At 38.9% G+C, this 22,974-nt stretch overlaps 1 long non-coding RNA gene across 2 annotated transcripts in view; it reads left to right on the top strand.

Moving 5' to 3' along the window:
- The window catches only part of LOC143887444 (uncharacterized), a 35,079-nt gene extending 12,573 nt beyond the window's left edge, over nucleotides 1-22,506 (top strand). The window contains exons 2-5 of one of the 2 annotated variants that reach the window (XR_013254185.1): nucleotides 5,123-5,477; nucleotides 5,566-5,655; nucleotides 21,944-22,028; nucleotides 22,126-22,506. This is a non-coding gene — a long non-coding RNA (uncharacterized LOC143887444). The remainder of the gene's footprint in view (nucleotides 1-5,122; nucleotides 5,478-5,565; nucleotides 5,656-21,943; nucleotides 22,029-22,125) is intronic. The other variant, XR_013254186.1, reaches the window with a different exon arrangement.
- Nucleotides 22,507-22,974: the final 468 nt, after the last annotated feature.

Raw genomic sequence — 22,974 nt, 5'->3', positions numbered from 1 at the left:
AGATCATACGCCCAGGAAGCTACAAACTGAAGACACTTGGCGAGCACCTGCTGCCCCATGCCTGGAACTCGAAAAACCTTAGAAGATACTACCAATAGCCTACCACCTTCGAAGGCCCGGGAGTGGATCCCATTGTAATTACGCTTGGATCTCTGGAAAATGAAAAGGTTACCGATTTTCCAAGCTCCGAGTTTTTCCGCTCAGGTTATACAAGCCTCTTGGGTCACCCAGCTTCGTCTCCAGTAAGACCGGAGGCGCACTTCTGGTCGGGAACGAACCAGGATAGAAAACCAAACAATAAAAATCCGAGTTCTATAAACTCGGATACAAGCCTCTTGGGTCACCCCGGTTCGTCTCCAGTAAGACCGGAGGTGCACTTCTGGTCAGGAATGAACCAGGGTAGAAAACCAAACAATAAAAATCTGAGTTCTACAAACTCGGATACAAGCCTCTTGGGTCACCCATGTTCGTCTCCAGTAAGACCGGAGGCGCACTTCTGGTCGGGAATGAACCAGGGTAGAAAATCAAACGATAAAAATTCGAGTTCTATATGAATACAAGCCTCTTCGGTCACCCCGGTTCGTCTCCAGTAAGACCCGAGGCGCACTTCTGGTCGGGAACGAACCAGGGTAGAAAACCAAACAATAAAAATTCGAGTTCTATAAACTCGGATACAAGCCTATTGGGTCACCCCGGTTCATCTCCAGTAAGACCGGAGGCGCACTTCTGGTCGGGAACGAACCAGGGTAGAAAACCAACCTCCAATAAAAATCCAAGTTCTATAAACTTGGATACAAGCCTCTTGGGTCACCTCGGTTCATCTCCAGTAAGACCGGAAGGGCACTTCTGGTCGGAACAAAACAGGGTGGAAAACCTTTGCTCTAAGATCCAAGCCCACAAACTGAATCTTTTTTATTTCAGTGGCCTGAAGAGCCAGAATTAACTAGTGTAATTGAAGCCGAGATGGACACAAGCATAAGCAATAAATGACAGAATATAACCACTCTATTCATGAAAGCCCAGATGGGTAGATGTACAAAAAATGGGCCTCCGAGGGCCATAACAAAAAGAATTTATCCCAGAGGGCCAAGCCAAACAAAAAGATCAGGAATCCTTGCGACTATCGTTCACCTGAGGCTCGTTCGTCTCCGGGGCATCCACGACTGGAAGGGCACTCTGCTCGTCCCCTCCCCCGGCCTCCGGCTCAGGCAGGATAATGCTGTCCAGGATGACATTTGGATTAGCCCCCTTGACTTGCTCAAGGCAGTCTGAGAATCCCAACTTGTAGGACTCGGTAGATAGGTTGATGAGCTCGTCTTCTTTTTTTGCACGGCCTCCTTCTGCCTCTTTTGGGCCCTCTCTCTCTGCTTGTTGAGGGCGTCAAGGGCCTTCTCCCCTTGGGCGGCCATTTCACCGTTTAGCCTCCTGATCTCCTGATCCCTCTCATCAATGGAACTTTTCAGCTCCTCGACTTCCTGCTTTAGCTTGCCGATTTCAGCCTCAGATTGGGTAATCACTGTGGAAAAGCCCCGGCTCTTCTCTCAGATGTCATTATAGTAACATCCGATCTGCGAATAAAAGGAAAGGATATGAATAACAGGACATGCAGCGCACAAGTAGGAGCCAAACTAAAATCAGTACCTGGTAGATTGAAGAGAACATAGTCTCCTTGGCCGTGCCCGGAGGCTCGTTCATAACCTTGAGCTTGTCCTCCTTCAGCAAGCCCTTGGTGATAATCTCTCTGGCGACCCGGCTATCTCCTAGGCCGGTGTCGTTCTTCTGAACGCCCCAGTTGGGGCGAAAAACGTTGTCCCCGGGCCGTGTAGAGGGAGAAGCAACGCCAAGGACCACATTCTGGCCAGATCCGGCTCCCCAGCCATAAGCGCCGATGATCTTCACCGTTGGTTTATTCCCTTTGGGCGTCGTGTCCTGGACTGGTAACGGACTGGAAGTTTCGAGGGCCTTCCTTTTCTGGCCCCTACCAAAGGCATTCTGTCTCACCTTCTCCAGTGCGGACTGCTTCTGTAACTCTGAAATTCACCAGGAATAAAACCGGCGTCAGTAACGACGAAAGAAAAAAAAATCTCAGGAATAAGGCTAGCCTAAAGTCACCTACGTGCCCGGGTTGCAGTACTAATGCTGAGCCCGACCAGGATCTCTTCGCTAGAGAACTCCGCACAATGAATCAACCCTCTCGATGCAGCTCCTCACATATTTGGGCAAACGTGAGCTTATCCTCGCCCTCTAGGAGCGGCTTGCGACTTAGCACAAACGTGTCGGTGGTGGGCCATTTTAAAGGAACCGGCCATGGCCTGGTAGGCTGTCCTCGACATAGAGGAACTTGTTTTTCCAATTATGTATGGCGGTTGGGATGCCAATGATCATCTTCACCTCAGGACTCTGGCTGATATAGATCCAACCTCCGTCCTTATGCCTCTTCAAATGCACGCACATACGGAACAGTGGTATGGACAAGTTTCTTTGGAGACGACATCGGACTAGGTACATAAAGCCGACCAGCGTCCTCCATGAGCTCGGCGCAACCTGAGCTGGGGCCAGGCCTAATATCGGAGAACCTCAGCAAAAAAGGGGGGGTAGGGGGAACCTAAGTCCGGCCCTTAGGGCCTCCTCGTAAACACAAACATCGGTAGTGTCGTTGCTAGCCCTATCTCCCTCTATTGCCGCTCTCAACCTGAACCGCTCAGGAATGCAATACCTATCCCTAATCTCTCCTAGTTTGGACTCATCAAGGATGTTCTCCTCATAAAGGGCCTGAATATTGTACAGAGGATTGGCATCCATCCGAGCCTCAGCTATAACCTCTGCAGCCCGCCCCGGAATGAAAGAGGTGGACGCCTCGGCAATATAACTCCCCTCACTCACCTCTGCTCGGTAAGGGCTATCTGCTCGGACTGGGGTGGTGTTTGAGTCTAAAATCACCTCATCCCCACTATCCACGAGCTCATCAAGGGCAACTACACTCACCCTATGCCCTGCCATGTACAGGCCGGGCACCTTGGTCGGATTAGATTTGGTCCTCTCCGACGAACTTGACCCTGAACTGCTAGCAGAGGCGGATTCCCCTAAGGACAATCTAGAGTCCAACTCAGAACTAGAACTACTACTGGACATCAAGAGCACAAAAAAAGAGGGAGAAAGTCAAATAAAGGAAAGACGCACTAAAAAGAAGATTACCGGTTCGAAGAAAAAGGCTCCTAATTCAGTAACGACCACGACCACAAAGCTAATCACAAACCCGAATAGGCAGAACAAAAGCGAGGCAGAGGGAAAGTAAAAGTGAAAAGTGAAGAGTGAATGGGTAACTTACCGCTTCTTATAGCCTTGGAGGCTTGAGGCGGTTCACATTCGCGAGCCAAGGGTCGCCACGTGTCCCTCATTAATGAAGCAGGGTACACAACGCGAGGCGACGCGTATGTATACGTACAGGGATACGTATAATACATACGTGTATAGTGTATGTATGTACTTTGTATGTATATGTGTACAACATGTGTATGGAAAATTGTCCAAGTCTTTGATATGGCGTCTAAAGCCGGCTAGGATATGGCTCGTTGCACAAAACGACAAAAATCTGGTCATCTCAAGCCGGCCACGATATGGCGCGTGCATAAAACGACAAAAATTTGGTCGTCCCAGGCCGTCCAGGATATGGCGCGTTCATAAAACGACAAAAATCTGGTCATCCCAGGCCGGCCAGGATATGGCGCGTGCATAAAACGACAAAAATCTGGTCGTCTCAAGCCGGCCAGGATATGGCGCGTTTCACAAAACGACAAAAATCTGGTCGTCCAAGGCCGGCCAGGATATGGTTCGTTGCACAAAACGACAAAAATCTGGTCGTCTCAAGCCGGCCAGGATATGGCATGTGCATAAAATGACAAAAATCTGGTCGTCTCAAGCCGACCAGGATATGACGCGTTTCACAAAACGATAAAAATTCGGTCGTCCGAGGCCGGCAGGCCGGCCAGAATATGGCTCGTTGCACAAAACAACAAAAATCTGGTTGTCTCAGCCGGCCAGGAAATGGCGCATGCATAAAACGATAAAAATCTGGTCGTCCCAGGCTGGCCATGATATGGCGCGTTCATAAAACGACAAAAATCTGGTTGTCCCAGGCTGGCCAGGATATGGCGCGTTTCACAAAACAACAAAAATCTGGTCGTCCCAGGCCGCGCAGAAGGCTTGGCCGGCCAGAACATTCCACTTCATGTTTCTGATCGTCCCAGGCAGTGCAGAGGGCTTGGCCGGCCAAAATATTTCACTACATGTTTCTGGTCGTCCCATGTCGTGCAGAGGGCTTTGCCGGCCAGAGAATTTAACTTCATATTTCTGGTCGTCCCAGGCCGGGCAGAGGGCTTGGCCGGCCAGAGAATTTTACTTCATGTTTCTGGTTGTCCTAGGCCGTGCAGAGGGCTTGGCCGGCCAGAGAATTTCACTTCATATTTCTGGTCGTCCCAGGCCGTGTAGAAGGCTTGGCCGACCAAAATATTTCACTCCCTATTTCTGGTCGTCCCAAGCCGTGCAGAGGGCTTGGCCGGCCAGACTATTCCACTTCATATTTCTGGTCGTCCCGAACTAGGCAAGACACCAACGACAAGTTCTGTTAAACCTCCACAACCTCCCCATCGAAATATCTTCACGCATGACCATGTCCCATATCGAGGGACATCATCAGATATTGAGATGCAACACATCGTCAACCAAGGAAGCTTTCCGCAGACAGTTTTCCTCCACCTACCCCCGCACGAGTGGTCCTTGATGGGGTATGAAAAGCCACATCCAATTAGCTGTCGACATGTGGCCCCCGAAGGGCCCACCATGAAGTTGACACCAGCCCCAGGGGTAGCCTGGTAATCTGCTAAGAGCAGGTAAAATCAAGTCCACATATGGGCCGACATCTGTCCCGGGGTTAAGTAATTCAACCACCCCAGTGCTCTCACTATAAATAGCCTTCACTCATGATAAGGTGGGGGATCGGATTCCTAAGCTATAATTCCAAGTTTTGGCTTTACTATTATGCTCATACTGACTTCAGTGTCGAAGGGCCCGTCCGGAGCAACGACTCTGGGTTGGTCTTCTGACCTCGTGAGCTCTTGTGCAGGGCATAATACTCTTAAGTCAACACCTTGGGCCCGCCAGATCGACTCTTTCGTCACTGCCGTATCTGTTACCAATTTTAGGCCTAACAGTCCTTAAGAAGCACGGTTGGTGGGTTGAGAAACTTGTGTATTTTTTTATTGAAGGACTTCTCATTGGACTTGGCTACGTGAAAGGTTATGAAATGACCATTATCATATGTGGTTTCGTGATTTTATGGCTGTGGGGAGCTCCCTTCCCGAATTTCATCTTTGGTCGTGGTAGTGACAACTACTATGTTGTTGGTGATGTTCATCCTCGTGGTGCGATTTCTACCGGGCGCAGTGAAGATGGTCGTACCTCTGATAGCTTCTGACCAGGTTTTTTTTCTCTCAGTAAACTCAAGTGCAATGTTTTTTGGTTTTGTTCTTTTCTATCTTTTTTAATATTTTGATTTTTGTGTTGTAGCTAATCGTGCTGAAGAACCGAAACGTGAGAGTGAAGAACCTGTTTATACTGAGAATACTAGTGAGCATGATGTGATTACACCCATCCAAGGTATTTTTTTTTATTTTTCATTTTCGTTTTTTTTTTACAGTTGAATTGAATATTATGATCTTTTATTACGTGTCTCGAAAATCCTATGTAGAATGTGGTATTGTTGTAAAGAGTAATTGATTTGATTAAATCTCTGTTAATTATAATGATCTCAATGTGTGCTTATATAAAGCAGTTAAGAGATAAACAAGACAGATAAGAAGATAAGATCAAATCAACCTTATGAAGAGATAAGCAAATGGCTGCCTAATCTAAACTAACTACTCATGATCCAACGGCTGAGATGTATCATACTCTAACATGTTGATCATTGGGTTATGGATCCAAAATCTCAGAATGCTTTTGAAATTATGGAGAACTAGTTGCATACCCGTGCGATGCACGGGGTGACAAAAGAGAAAATTTTAAAATTATTTTAAAGGAAAAAATACATTCGTTGAGAAGATCCAATATGGGAAAAAAGAGTGATAGTTCTTATAAATGTAATATGGGCAAAAACAATGTACAAGGCTGTGGTGATAGAAATAAAAACGTAGGTATTCTCAATTCGGATAATTTTCGAATGCACCGTGGGTTTCATGAACTTAATAATGGACAAATCAAAGGAGGCATTCCATTGCTTGATGCAATTTTTTATAAATATAAGATTGGATACAAAAGGAAATATGGGTTGCTGAAGAACAAAGTCATTCCATTGTTTGATGCTCCACGAAATGAAAGAGATTGGATTATATAAACTCAGTTTCATTGCTTGATGTTCCACCAATTCCTCTGTGCAATCTCCCTTTTCTCTCTAATTAATATTAGAAGCAAAAAAAATCTCGAGCGCACAATTACCAAATAAATTAGTACCAACTATCGAACAAGAAACAAAATCTTGGCTAAGCTATAAAAAGAAGGATTGCCATAATTAATGTCCTTCCCCAAAATCCATCTTTAATATGTGCAAGAAGATTGTCACAAAATAATCTTCAGATGTAAGAGTGTAGGGCACAGTAGAGACATTTTTATGCCACAAATAAGTATGAGAAAAGAATTTTCAGTAAAAGGTAAAAGGTCAGTTGTTATGAGGTTTTCATCTGAACAAAAATAGAGCAAGTGGATAGGAGAAAGTAGAGTATTATCTAGATTCTTGTCAGGGTTGAATGAAACCTTATTTTTCTTTATGATAAAGCCATGCGAGATAGAAAGAGGCTCACCTTGGAATATCGTCGATTGGTGGAGATAATCTAAAGTTTGAGAGAGGCAGAGATAGATATGGGATACATTTGGAAAGAGTCCTCCTTCCCAAAGTCTTTGAGAGTGAGAAAAAGATGGATGTGATATGTTTGGAAAGAGTCCTACCTCATAAAGTTTTTAAGAGAGATGGTTGTTTGTAACAGAAATTGGAAACATCTAAGAATGAAGAAATGGCACAAAAATCATGGGACAATAGATATGGTTTGTATATATCTATTTTGAGAGGGAGAGAGAGATAACTGTTTTCTTTTTATTAAGAAATCCAGTTCTAATAGGGAAACCCAAAATTTAGGAATTTTAATGCGTATGGAGAGGAAGTTACCGCATAAGAAGAGGAAATTGACGAAATAAAGAGGTAGAGGAACTTTTGAGGAATGAGAAAGTGGATAATATCAACACATTTTCTCTTAATAGATGATTACTACTTAAGAATCCTCTGAGAATACGAAACTCAGTGATTGCGATATTAATAGCTATTTATAGCGAGATTTTCTCTCGTAATAGAAGATTACTACTTAAGAAACCTCTAAGAAAAGGAAACGCAGGGAATCAAAATAGAATCAGCTGTGTATCTTATAGCTATGATTTCTTTATGGAAACCCATGATTTTCGAGTAGAGGAAAATTTGATAGGAAAATTGGATAAAGATCTCAGCCGTGTATTTTATAGCTATTTTTTCTTTATTGAAACCCACGATTTTCGAGTAGAGGAAAATTCGATAGGAAAATTGGATAAAGATCGAGTAGAGGAAAATTTATAGCTTTTTTTCTTTATCGAAACCCACGATTTTTGAGTAGAGTAAAATTCGATATGAAAATTCGATAAAAACAAATGGGGAGTAATAGGAGTGCCACGTGGCGCAACCACATTTTCCAGGATTCTGTTTTACTATTATATTATATGATATGGGGGTGTTGTTTTGGATCACCAAGATTATGTTTCCCTTCCAAATCATTAGTGCTTGTCGGCAAGAAATTTTTGGTCGTCATAGACCGTCCTTGTCGGCAAGAAATTTTTTCCAGTTATCATCTATAGACACCCCATTTTGACAGAACCCTAAACTTTTGTTTTTAAATGAAAACCCTTTAAACTAGTATATTAGTGTCCCAAATTCTTTCTTAGAATAGGTTAGGGTCCCAATTAGGTCCTTTAAATTTTTGTCAGAATCCGTTTATGTTTGCCTAGTGACATGAGTGAAGTAGGTATTGTAGTTTTGTATAGTGTAGCATAAGGAGGGTAGCCTATCCAGTTTGAGGGTTGTCATGTCAGATTAATTAATTGTCCAAATAGCCATAAGAGGGTGTCTCTGGACAATTAAAAGGCGTGAATTAACTTTTTATTTTCATTAAACACTTTTCTAGTGGACCACCCTATCATTTTAGAACCAAGTATAATATCACATATGGGGGTGTCCTAAAACAACTTAAAGGGGTTACTAATTTTCTGAAAAATCTATAAATAGATGAGAGGGGGTTCTTTTGCAACATTTTTGAGGTTCTCTAATCAAACCCTAGTAGAGCTCTTAAGAGAGAAATCCCCAAATCCTCGAAACCCTAACTTGTGTTCCTCTTTTCCTTCTTCTCCGACCAAATTCTGGCGTGGTTGTCGGAACTCCAGCCGAATATTCCTTTGTCCAATCATTTTTTTCTGTGCTTTTAGCAGCATAATCAATGTTTCATTTTTGTACTATCCTCAAACCCTAGATCCAAGCCTAAAAATATCAAACCCTAACTCTTTGAATGAAAGGTTTTGACCATGATATGTTAAGAGCCTAGATCTGCTTGTTGAAAAATAGAGAAAGAAGATCGAAAGAGAAGGTATTAGGCTCAAATCTCAGATCTGTTGATATACAAGGTGCGTTTGGGCGATAAGAATATAAAACTTCATTCTATACTCATTCTGGTATTAATTTCTATCAAATTCTGGTGAGGAAATTCAAAATCTGAAGCTTCGTTCATCTCAATTTCAGGTAATTTAAAATTTTTGTTTTTTTTGTTTAGAGCATTTAGGCATGGATAATCAATGTCTCTTTGTTGATTGCCTGTAATGTGTCTACTATTTCATCAAAATTTATGGTCAATTTCATTTGATTATGCTTTTGATTCAATTATATTGTATAATTTTGAACTGCTGAAGTAATTTGTTTAGGAATTGTTTAGGAACTGATATATGAACAATCCAGTAAGGATAAAAATACAAAATTTTTCTTATCCTTAGATTCTATTGTATGAAAAACGAGTTTTATTTTTCATATTTCTGAATTAGTTTTTCTTTATTTGAATTATGAGCTAAAGTGATAGATAAAAAATGGAGTTTTAACAATGTTTTGAGCTATGAAATTGGCTGTTAGCTTATGTTTTTAATAAAAGTTATTGATAAAGATTAAGTTTGGTTACACGAATTGAAAATCCATTTCTTTCGTGAGAAATACTGATTCAAAAGGCAAGAACACTATTGGAGTTATATGTACATTGATTTTTCATAAAAGAGAGAGAATGATACAGGTTATTTCAAATTTTAAGGGAATATATATGTTCCTGGATTGTGTTTCTTTGTTGAGGTAGTTTTTCGAAATCCTTTGTTGTCTGTAAAGATCCTTTGAAATTTTGTTCTTAAACTTCTTATTCAAGCCTTAGATGTAGGCCTATGTATGGTTGTTAGGTATGAATTGTGCTAACATTATTTCTTTGCATAAGCTGGGCTTGAAATCTTTACTTTATTTTGTAGCTTATGGGAATTTCTTTTAGGACTTTGAGGGTAGTGCCTTTATGGAAGCATAAGGAGTATGTGAATTTCTTTTGTTGTGTGATCCTGCTCTTATATTAGCATACAAATGCGTACTTGATCAATTGACAAAAGTGCTTGTGGACCCCGATCCGAGAGAGGCGGGGGACGAGCCCCCACACGAAGTCTCAGGATCATCCACGTGAATGGAGAGCTCTACCAAGGAACTCTCGAAAGAATGTGCCTCTCACAGTATGAGTGGCGATACAAAGGGAGATACCTCTCGATTCGGGGACTAGCCCAGATTCAAGGCGTACCTTAAACAAAGAAGAGTCGCCATCCAAGGAAGTGGGCCATGGATCCCATACTATGCTCTGTTGCAACGGATAACCAGAGATATAAAAAGAAGGTTTGTGCCTGGTTATGAATTTGGAAGGTCCGAAGAGCACCTTGTCCGCCCAAGTGCAAGCACCTGGTCTCTTATGCCATTTATTATTGATTTTGAAGAGTTTTGAGTGAAAGTCATGTGAAATGGGAACATATATCTCCGAGAAGACGTCTACCTAATCATGCATGTCTCAGAGATGAATAATAAACACACACAAAATAAATGAAAGAAGTGTTGCCTAAGAATATCTAAGTTATGAGTGTTATACCTAATTGGTGTCTGAGTTCTGGTGTGCAAACACATGCATGCTACAACTAAAAGTATAGGATCTGTACATGAAAGTAAGAAAACACAGCAAAACACACAACACAAATCAATTATATACATGACTGGACAAGACAAATCTTAAAACTCTAATGCAAGACTTGACTCGGACCAGAATGGCCATCCACCCTGGCTGCACTACGTATCCCGGCCTCGGGAAGAATCGGAGTCAACGTAGTTCGATGACCTATTCTAAACTACGATGCCTAACCTTCTAGAACCGCTATCCTAGACTCGATCCACTAGACTCGACTGATTTTTAAAGTTTTTTGCACAATTGTTTAAGTTCATGTGATTTGTAATTTTTAGGACTCTCTATATGCCCTAACTAATGCAAGTTGATTAGCCTTAAGCTATTGCAGGTGGACCCTACATCCTATGTGTATCTAGGCTGTGCATCCTAAAGAAAACCGCGGGCTGACTATATGCTTCCTATTCTAGCCATCGGTTCGACTAAATGTCTAACCGATCGACTCGAGGCCTCTTAACTCTAGGGACACTCACACGACATGACACACTATATCAAAACAAACAGGACAGACTCCTAACTCTAAAACACCCCAAACATCTAAGACAGACTCCTCACTCTAGGGGAAGATCTTTTTGAAAAGGTTTTGAAGAATTTTTGTATTTTTGGAAGATTTGAAATGTTTATTTTTAAAGGTTTGGCTGGACTTGGGATGTGGATCCCAAGCTGCACTACGTACCCTGTTGAAAGGGATCAAGCCAACGTAGTTCGGAACAGATTTTCCTACTACTCTCCTAATGACTCAAAGCTTTTTGAGATTTTTGAATTTTTAGATGTTTTTGAATTTTTTTGACTCGAGAGGACAGCATCCTATCATCATAAGGGTAGGACAGACTCCTGATATCCCGCAAAGGTTGGACAGCATCCTATGCTTTCCGGGGGAATGAACAGAATAACAACTCTGCAAGGGTTGGACAGCATCATATACCTTGCAAGAGTGGATAAAGATCACATGATTTGATGAGAGGTTGGATAAAATCCTAAATCCTATGATGATAGGACAGACTCCTGAAAGATTGACTCTCTAACTAAAGACAGACTCTCTAGCTAAAGACTAACTCATATACGAAAGGACTGACTCCTAGCACTAAAGGACAGACTCCTATGCTAATGACTCTGAGAAGGCTCTAATGAGACATGACATGTCTCCTAAAATAAAATGATAAGTAGGGCCAATGAGACAAAGCCTGTCTCCAAAATGTTTGAATTTTCCTACATGAGACATAGCTTGTCTCCTCCAAAGGGTGTGACATTTCTACACGAGACATAGCTTGTCTCCTAAAAGGGTAAGATATTTCTGCACGAGACATAGCTTGTCTCCTAAGAGGGCTTTAGATAACTCTTTCATTGCCCTTGCAATGTTAGAGGACCAATGTCTAAGGATGTCTAAAAGACTAAGAAAGTCTACCTAATAAAAAGGAGAATGCTATAAGGACTGTGCACGTCCCTTAAAGGATGGGCTTGGGCTAGCGCCTTCATCGCCCTTAGAACGAAGAAAGGCAAAGATTCTCGTAAGAAGTTAAGAATAAAAAAAAGCAATGAATTTAATTAACTTAATCTTGATTTCAAACATATCTTTTGTATCTAAAAATATAATTTTCACTCTCATTTCTAAATTTATCAATATAAACATCATTCAAACACCTGATTTCCTTTTTCTAATTTTTCAAAGTAATAAAGCTTCCCTCTCATGTAATAGAGATAAAGATCTATCGTCTATAAAATCTCTATAGGTTTTAAAGCATTCATGTCATATATGAAAATTCCAACAACTCATTGAAGCATATAACAAGATTCTATTAACATATACCAACGATCATAAGCTGATTAAAAAAGAACAGAGAAGTCTTGGTCATGTAAGCTCCCAAAACATATGTGTTGAGGCATTTCTCAAAAGAAACCAAAATAAGATAATATGATATTAACAACCATCAGCAATGACATAGACCACGCCCTGTTTGAATGATTGCACCAAATCTATTTCATCTACTTACGCAAAGATGCATTATAAATGTTCACTCACTGAATGAGTAAGGAAAGTTTAACCAAATTTAAGCTACTAATGAAACATACGTGAACAGAGACATGAATTTTATGCAACTATTATGTAGTTAGAATTAGTGAGTGAAAGGATGATACATAAACAAAATATCAAACATTCACTCTACTATGAAAGATAAGCTGAGCTGGGCAATTATTGGGCATAATTATATCAAAATATGAGCTGAATTAGGGGCTAAAATAGTGCAAAACAGGGAGTAGAATCAAAGGCTAAGTTAGTATAAAATAGGAGATGAATCAAGGACTGAATTAATGCAAAAACAAGAGATTGAATCAGAGACAAATTTTAAAAGAACAAATGTCAAATATGAAAGACCAAACAGGTTTTACATAAGCTACAGAGGACTAAACATGATGAAACCAAACCAAGAAAATTGTGTAAATATTCAGACATGACTTTTGGCAGAGGTTACTGTTAGCATTATTGTATCCTCATTATATAATTAGCACAGAACATCTATGAACCAGAGGCCATTATCAGATCATGGATTGGATCACAAAATTTCATTTTCATGATAAGCAATACTTCTATTTAATCAAGACTAAAATCACACTCAATTGCAACTTCGTCACTACAAGCTCTAACAAAATTGATAAAAAAAATCTGCAAATCTTAATTATCAGCTCATTGATATACTTCATAAATCGTTAAGCCAATCAAACATGCACAAAACACCGTGTTTACAAAGGTATAGCTGATAAAACACATACCTGAGCTCCTGCAAAATTTAATTGAACAGATCAACTGAGAATTGAAGCGAAATATACAGATCGAAGTGTAAAAGGCTTAATCAGCTTGCTTTTGGTTGAAATTTGCATTAGCTTGTAAAAAACAATGATCAGATCCAACGACTCAGATTCAGATAAAGCAATAAGGTTAGGGTTTAGACATCTTCTTTCTCTTCCTCTCTTTTCTCTATAGTTTCATGATGCAGATTTAGGGTTTAAGAAAAATAAAAATGATGAAATATCAGGGCAAGGTAGAAAACGTGAGCTAGAGCTGATTGAGGAAGGTTCAAGCAAGGAAAGAAATGGAGGCTCGCCGGCAATTGGCCGGAATTCAAACGGAGATGTCCGGAGAAGATGAACGGCTTAAGGTTCGGATCAAGATTAAATTTGAAGCCGGTAGAGGCGCAAAAACAACTGTGATGTTGAAGCCGGCCGGAGCTCTTGATCTTGCCGAAGCTTTGGCGATCCCACCGGAAAAGGTTGATCGGAGAAGATAAACAATCGAATCTTAGGGTTTCGGTGACGAGATCTACTTTATCTCTCTAGGTTTTCTCTCTCTTTCTCAGATCTTGCAGAGATGATAGTAGAGAATAGCGGCTAGCCGAAGGATGAAGATGGACCTAATAGCATATTCCGGTGATAATTTCCAACAGAAAATGTGGTCAAATTCAAAGCATAGATCCACAAGAAAAACTCAGATCTAGAGATTTTTAGGATTCAAGTTAGGATTCGGATGTAGTGAAAGAAGAGGATCATGATTGAACAGGTCAGTAATGGAGGAAAAGAAATGAAGATCCAAAAAGAAAAGCTAACCGGAGGAATAATCGGAGTATGACCGGAGCAGGAGGAGCTATGGTGAGGGTTTTGAAAGCTAGGGTTTAAACTAGGGTCTAACAAAAAGAATTCAACAACTTAATGAAAGAAGGAGAAGGAGAATAGAAGATATGACCGGGGCTTACCGGAGCTCACCGGAGAAGACGAAGATGATCGGAGACAACGAAATGGCTTGAAGTAGGGTTTGCCTACTAGAAATGGGGGAAAATGAAGATGAAAGGGATGAACTAAGGATTAGGGGAAGAGATCTATACTTAGAGGTCAGAGATCCGGCAAACCTCCCGGAGAAGATGATCGGAACACCTTCTCTCTCTCTCTCTCTCTCTCTCTCTCTCTTTCTAATTTTCCAGATCTGAGAATGCCATTTTTTTTTAAACGAAATTATCAGCCCATTTATAATAAACCAGGGGTGCGGATATTGGCACCACCACTTGATGGGCGCACAGTTTTGCGCAAATTTTTGATAAGCGCACCACCGAATCGTGTCCTATTCGGATCACGATCTGCTCTTTCCAGGATAATACACCCCCCTGTTCTGATTACACTGCGGTCCTCTCTCGGCTCGTTCGCTAGTCAAACGAGCTCGAATTTTGACGAAATTTTGCAGGGACCTTGGTGGGATCCTACCCTAGCTTAGGGTGAATTTTGGAACCCAAATTCATTTATTTGATGGGATTTTGCACAAAATTGGAAGGTTTAGGGCACGATCAAAATGGGGTGTCTACAGTGCTATTTATAGCTTCTAATTTTAATTGCTATAATGGATTGATCTCTACGTTCTAATGATGATTTTGTCTGGGAACTTGACCATTTTATTGTTTTAGTTTGTGCTTTCACTTTTTTTTTCTCATGTATTTATATGACTGGCAAAGCAAGATAATTTTTTTTATAGTATGATACATGTTAAAGGGGAGTTCTCTACAGTATAGTTATACATATATAACAGGGGCGGCTGTCTGTACTTTTTCACTTTAATGATGTTGATCCTACTATGACTATTGTCTATTCTCTTTAATAGGAGTGAAACCTTTTATCCCATTTTAAGATATCCAAATGAGAGTGTATAAACCCAAGGGTAACGGAAAGAGTGGCCTCATCTGGTTAATATAATTGTGTCATTCCCTTTTATTTTCTTTGTTCAAATCAATCTTGTAATTCTCTATATGGTCTGGGAATACCAAAAGAAAGAGTTCGTCTCAATAGCTCATTATTTAGTTTCTCATTCAACTCTTTTCAAGGTATAAAAAAAAGAGTAAGTATGTCTAATTATTCAGTTCTGAGTTTGCCTTGTAAAATCCCACTGTTATATTCACTCATGTATACCCACTTTGTGTTCATCTCAGCTCTATCATATTCCTTAGATAAATTTTGTGTAGTTTAGATTCTTAGAAGTTTTGGATTCTGATAGATTATGAGACATCAATTCAACATGTACCTTGATAATAACGTTCCCTGTTTTCATTCATATTTGCTCAAAGGAATATACTTTATATGCTTTCACTTAATATTGGAAAATATACAAGATGTTGTTATGTATACTTCATTCACCTCAAGGGCTTATATTTCACTATCAAGCTTAAGTCGGTGAGCATGTGTGTTGGCTTTTCTCATCTTAAAGCTAAATCATTTTTCATTGAAGAGTTGATGATGAATAGATCTTTTTCTTTTCTTATTATATTTATTTTATTTACTCTAAGGCATTCAGTCTTTGTTTAAGAAATATGATTGAAGAAATGGTCATCATCTCTGATTTAATGTTTGGGTAAAAAAAGATTTAATTGAATAGGAGTATAATTAGATTATTCAGTATACAAGTCATTTGTCTTAGATCCCAGGCATTCATCCAGTGATTAATGGCTGCATGTTGTTCCTTTAACTCTTAACTCATCATTTGCAATTATTTTGTCACTTTGATCAGCCTCTTTGTCTTTATCACTTGGCATGATAATGTTGTGACAGCTTCTACCCCCCTTAACATGAGAATATCTGTTGAATAGGGTACTTTTCTTATATATTCTGTTAAAGTTGATTTGTACAAGGCAAGAGGTAATCTCAACAGTAGTGAGACAAGTTGAACTAGTGCAGAAATTTAGACCCTGAATCTTGGAATTTTCTTGATCATTTGTTGCTTTGGATCCACCCATCTAGAAATTTATACTGTGCTCATCCTTTTAATGTTTTCCCCTATGGTCTTCATGTCCCTGCATGTATGATCCTTATCTTCACAACTTATAAGGGTATTCATTTTGTGCCACACACTTGTTTACATGATTTGGGCTTTGTCTCAAGCTAATTTGAGAATTTTCTTTTAGACTCCAAGCACTAGTAAATGTATAGAGAGAAGGAAAGGGAACTGTATGTGGGGTTATGTGAACTATCTAAGAATTGTTTGTCATTTAAATCTATTGTTGTTCTTTTCTTGTTTAATTTGGGAATATCTATGCACTTAGCTCATAGTTTATATCATGGAGGCAACTTCATCTTGATAAAGTCCCTCTACTGATTTGTTTTTTTGTAAAATGTCAATAGTGTCTGAAACTTATGCTTCTATAGTATGTTGGGAATATTAAATCTTTGACACTGATTGAAGTATTGATGTGTGAATCTTGATGAAAGTATTTTTATTACGATGATTTTTAATCAAATTTATTCAATTCTTTCTCTTTCTAAGACTTGTCTAATCTCATGAGTGTCTCTTTTCTTATTCTTATTAGGGATTGCCAAATCATTTATGTCCCTAATTCATTGCAATGGCGATGAAGGAGTCATCCCAAGCCCATGATTTTAGGGGACTTACCAAGTCCTAGTAGCATTTCTCCCTCTCATTTAGTAGACTAATCTAGTCTTTTAGATACCTTTAGATATTTTAACATTTTCTCATTGCAAGGGAAATGAAAGAGTTATCTAGAGCCCTCATTTTTAGGAGACTACTTTAGTCTCATAGTGATAGTTCCCAACTTTATGAGGCAAGCATTGTCTCATTTAAAGAGTTACCCCTTTGGAGGCTTGCCCAGGCTCATGATTAGAACATTTTTGTAGAAGACTAATGTAGTCTTTCTAGTTGCCTTATATCTTATTTACCATTGCAAGGGCAATGATAAGGATACTTGGAGCCCACCTTTGTGTCCAGGAGACTTGCTTAGTCTCATTAGCACCCCCCATCTTTGGTAACGTTACTAGAGTCTTTGACTTATTTGCACCCATTTTTAGTGTTGGTTGTTTAGGAGTCTATTTCATAGACTGTTAGTTTGTCCTATGGCTTAGGAGTTGGTCATTTAGAGTTGTTGTCATTCTTTTTTATCTGAGGCTCGCATAATCTTATTAGAGCATTGCTTGCTTGGGATCTTAGATCATTTTTCGCTGTTCTTGGGACACTAGTTTACTTGTTGCGGATCGTCTCTTTGAGACACTTGTTGTTTGTTCGGGGTTTTTCCTTTAGATTTAGGGCTTCACCCTAATTTGTGGTTGTGCTTGCGTGTTCCCTTTAAGAATGAAAACATTTAAAGGTAAAAAAAACATTGAAGAATTTTAAAATCCAAAAACGTTTAAAATTTAAAACATCTAAAAACATTTGAAAACCTTAAAAATTCAAAAAAACATTTGAAAGTTTAGAGTTTTTAAAGGTAGTTTAGGAAAGTTTGTTTCCGAACTACGTTGGCTTGATCATCTTTCACAAGGTACGTAGTGCAGCTTCGGATCTTTATCCCAAGTCCAGCCAAACTTTTGTAAATAACATTTTAATTTTTTTTAAATAAACAACTTTAAAGATTTTTGGAGTGTAGTTAGGAAAGTTTGTTCCGAACTACGTTGGCTTGATCCTCTTCCACGAGGGTACGTAGTGCAGCTTAGGATCTTTATCCCAAGTCCAGCCAAACTTTGTAAATAAATCTTTTAAACCTTTTAAAAACATAAAAATCTTCTAAAACATTATTTTCGTAAAGATCCTCTTCTAAAGTTAGGAGTTTATCCTAGATAGAGAGTTCTAGAGTTAGGAGTTTGTCTTTGATATGTTGTGTGTTTGTTTTAGAGTTAGGAGTTTGTCCTAGCTAGGTACGCTTCCGTCTGGTCAGTTGGCGATTCACATTGCCGACTGATTACTAAAATAGGATGCGTTAGTCTGCCCATTGTTTTCCTTCAGACATACAACCAGTTACATATAGGATATACGAACCATTTGCATTAGCTTAAGGCTAACTTGCATTTATATAGGGCATATAGGGAGTCCTAAAATTCACAATTCACTTGAATTTAAATAAGCGTTAAAGAAGCTTTAAATAACTAGTCCGGTCTTTTAGGTCGAGTCTAGGATAGATGTCTACATGTCTTAGGCATTATAGTTTAGAATAGGCGCACAGAACTACGTCCCTCTGATTCTCGTGGAGGCGGGGATACGTAGGCAGCTTGGATGAACATCAGACCATCCAAGAGTCGAGGACAACGTTTAGAGTTTAGGGTTTGTTGTTAGCATTTTAGGGTTTGAGTATGTTGTTTTGCATTATTTTTGCATAGGTACATGCTAGTGTGTTTACTCTTTTCTTCTGGTTATCTTTATTTTTATACAACCTCTGTGTTTACATACGCTTAGCTGTAGTGTTGAGTTGTTTTCTCTATTGCTCTTTACCTGTTTAGATGTAGTGATCATATTCTTTACTGCTTTCTTTATTGTTATTTTACATGTTTAGTTACAACTCTTTACTGTTTTCTTTATTGTCATATCACATGCTTAGTTGTAGTCTCTTTATTGTCATATCACATGCTTAGCTATAGTTCTTTTAATGCTTTATCATTTTTCCAACTTATCATATCTGCTATATACTGCTTAGTTGTAGTTGTGCATGCGTTTGTTACTGTTTTCTTAGATGTGATGAGTCAGGATTAGAAGTGTTGAGTTAGGATTGGGATGTTTGTTTTCTTTTACCCATCTCCGGGTCATGCATGTTTAGGTAGACGTCCTTCTCGGGGATATTTGTTCCTATTTCACATGATTTTCGCCCAAAACTCTTCATAGTTAATAATAAATGGCATAAGAGACGAAGTGCTTGCACTCGGATGAATTGGGGGTGCTCTTTGGACCTTCTCCATTCGTAATTAGGAACGAACCCATATATATTTCTGGTTATCCATTGCATAGAGGATTTATTTTTTAGGTTCCATGGCATATCCATGGATGGCGACTCTGAGTTATTTTAGATACGTCTTGGTTTCGAGCCTTGGCTCCGGATAAAGAGGTATCTAGTTTATATCGCCACTCGTGCTATGCTATGAGGGTGGCACCGTTTCAAGAGTTCCTTGGTAGAGTTCTCTTTCACATGGATTATCTAAAGACTTTTGGGGGCTCGTCCCCCGCCTCTCTCTCAGATCAGGGTCCACATCATCGTTTCAGTTTCCTCTCAAATTTGCAAAAAGATAAAAAGTCAAGTGGGTTTTTTTTACTAGTCCATTATTTACGGGGTACATCGTATTTAACAACAAATGAACGGCTTGGATCATCATATGGAGTGAAGTATTTTGTTTATGATTCACATCTGGATTCTTTATTTTATTTTTCTGTGGTGAGGGTAGGGTCTTCGAAGTTGAAGTTTTTGTTTGATCATATTCTAACGCAGCAAGGGACCATTTGGTTGCACAAAAAATTGGGTTTTTTTAATGGGAAAATAAGTGAAATGTCTTATTTGCCATTGGGAAGTGATTATGGCAACTCTTTTACACTAGACGGGCGATCCCAAATAAGAAAAAAGTGGTGAATATATTGAAATCCCACTAAGCAACCCAAGATGGGGGTAAATTGGGTGTCTTTAAAAAAATTATCCTCTTTAAAAACTTTTGTAAGATTAGTTTCAAAATCTTAAATGAATATTCTCTCTTAGACCTTTTGTCAAAACTTGTTAGATGACTTTTGAAAACCCTAGTTGATTATTCCCTTTTTAATCTTTCTATGAAAATACTTGGTGGTTGATTAAAGATTGTAAATCCCACAATAAGGTAAAGGAATTAGATGAATGGTTTCTTTTAGGCCTTTTATCAAACACTTGGTGGAAGGCTCATGCAAACTTAATTAACAAGATTAAATGGGCTAATTAGCAAGGTACAAGATAAGCAAGTTAATTACCATTGCTAACTACTCACTCAATTCTAAGTGTATAAATGCAAGCACAAATAAGAGTGAGGGTGAGAGAGATAAATACCACACAAGAGACGCGAAGATTTATAGTGGTTCGGTCTTAACCCCAAGACCTACTCCACTCTTCTCAAGTTTTGTCTCCTTGAGGAATCCACTATCTTCCAAAGAACTTAAATACTGCATTCCTTTCGCCTTGTACAATCCGAGCGTCCAAGCTCCAAGAGTCTTAAATACGGCGCCATTTATTGCCAAGTTTACAATGAAGAAGAAGATTGAAGCACACTCTTTAGCCTCTTGAAGGCTTGATACAATGTAAAGCTCATTAGAATCTCTCAAAGATAATTACAAAGATAAGCCTAGGTCTAATCCCTTTAGATATACTCAAATTGAGGCACAAGGGTGTTTTCCACTCTCTAATATGTTTACAACAAGTTTAGGAATGAGAGAGATTGGTTCACATGCTTAGGGAACCCATATATATAGAGAAAACCCAAAACTAGCCGTTACAATGGCATTTCTATAATTCTGGGCAGCTTCCCAACGGATCTATTTCAGGGCATTTTTGACATTTTTCAGATTTCAGACTCGGTTTTGTAAAATTCATATCTCACTCGTTTCTCGTCGAATTTCAACGTTCTTATACTCGATTTGAACGGAAATGATGAGCTCTTTCTGTTACAAATATTTTCAAAAATATTTAAAAATATTTAGGATCAGTTATGATAGGATTTATGACCTGATCTCAAAATTCAAGTGCTAAGTGTGCCGATTTGAATCTTTTGCAATTCTAAGCTATTTATGGCACTAGGGCTTTGGTCCACGGGTCTTTTCCTTATATTCTAATATTGTTTGGGACCTTATTAGTGACTTGATTATGCCTCAACAAGGGATACCTAAGTGGGATTATATTATACAATCTAACACAAGACTCATTACTCACATCTTCAACTTTAAAGCTCATCTTCAAGTCTTGGTCTCTTGCATGGATCACTCCTTCAAGTTGGTTCAAGCTCCTTAACAAGTTATTGATCTCCAAGCTTTAGCCTTCATCGATCTTTCTTTGTTTGTTCAATGCTTTGAGATGACTAATGTTGAGCTTCTCCTTGGTTGATCCTCCAAGGTATGATTGATCAGTTGTATGCTCTAACTCCTTTGACATGTGTTTGGTTCATCTTCAAGCATAGGCCATCAATGGTGTGTGCTAGCATGGATTAACCTGTAAATTTCATATCCATAGCACAACACTCAAGGCAAACAATTAGTCCATAAAAGACTAATCAATTGCGTTTGTTAATCATCAAAATAAGGTGATTGAATGAATCCATGGGGAACCCTTGGGCTAACATATATCATTTGCCATTGTAACAATATTTGTGGGCTGTAAATTTTCCAAATGCAAGTTATATTTTGCAGCTACTTGCAGTCCTGTGTGATGCACGGGGCGAAGAAAAAATTATGAACTTACAGATTTGTACAAATCAATTTAGAAACGTTCCTATTTTTATGGGATTCTTTATTGGGAAAATTTAATGCGTTAAATATTTATTGAAAAACTATGCATATTTTGCAATTTAGATGAAATCAATTTAGAAAAAGTTTCTATTTTCTGTTTGAGTTCAGTTGAGTTGAGATTTTTCTTGTTTGTTTTTTTTATCTTTTTCTGTTTGAGTTCAATTGAGTTGAGATTTTTCTTGCTTGGTTTGTTTACCTGAGTTTGATTTTTCTTGAGTTGAGATTTTTGATCTAATGAGCATGATGAGATTTTTGTTGGTTGTTTGTTTTTTGGATCTTTTATTGATCTTTTTGCCTATTATTTTCTATTTGTGATGGTGAAGAACAGTTTGTGCATCATTCTCGTCATGGATTGCACTCGATGGATGGATTTGCCTCCAAGGCCAAAATCCGCACCATCAGTGAGGACGAAGGTCAGATGCCCACCCTTTTTTCTTATTCTCCTTCTTCACTTATTTCTGTTTATTTCCTTATTTTCTTATTCGTTTATTTTATTTTGTTTTTTTACAGAATCAGATGATGGAGAATGTGGTATGATGCCGCCATTGGATGGGTAGTTAAGATCTCGATCTGATGCCCACATTAGATGGATGGGTTGTTTGCTCTGGTACATTGGTGCAATAGTGGTTTCGTTTTGTGGTCGACTTAATATTAACTTTTGTATTGTGGTGTTTGGTAACCTCATTGAACTATCTTAATTGTTATTTTTGGTACTTTGTTACACATCTCATCTAGTATTGTAGTACTCCCATGATATACATGGAATGATAGGATTTCTGATATTATGTTTTGTGACAAATCACTTTTATCTAGTTTTGGGATATTATGAATGATAGGATTTCTGATATCACTTTTACGGAATGATAGGATTTCTGATATTATGTCTTGTGATATTATGTTCTGATATTATGTTTTGTAACCTGTTGTGGTTAAATATTTTGTTTTGTGCCCAACTAGGCAGTGTTATATTAGAAATGATAAAAGGCGCCCCTTTTATTATATTTTTTAGGAAAAATTATTAAAAAATACAAAGTTTTGTCTAAATTGTGAATAAAGAGTAGTGATTTAATTTATAAAAAAGGTGTTGTCAGGTGAGAGAATATGGCTTTTAGGACAAATATACCCCTCCTACCTCTTTTTTCCCTCCACCTTTTTTGCAACTATCCTAATGCACTTATTACCATCTCACCTACCACCTTCTTCTTCCTCAAGGCTTTTCTAACATGAAAAACTCCATGGAAGGGTTTTGAAGGTTGCCATTTACAACAGGGTTTCGTATTCACGAGGGTTTATTCATGATAAACTTATCGAAGCAGTGTTACAAAATGCAAAGAAAATTGATTTTGAGCTTAAAACTGA

The sequence above is a fragment of the Tasmannia lanceolata genome, unplaced genomic scaffold, assembly GCF_043159265.1.
Source record: "Tasmannia lanceolata isolate RefF3 unplaced genomic scaffold, GAP_Taslan_0.1 ptg000012l, whole genome shotgun sequence".
NCBI classification, from domain to species: Eukaryota; Viridiplantae; Streptophyta; class Magnoliopsida; order Canellales; family Winteraceae; genus Tasmannia; species Tasmannia lanceolata.
The sequence above is the reverse complement of the archived record's forward strand: the minus strand, read 5'-3'. Positions and strand labels throughout refer to the sequence as shown.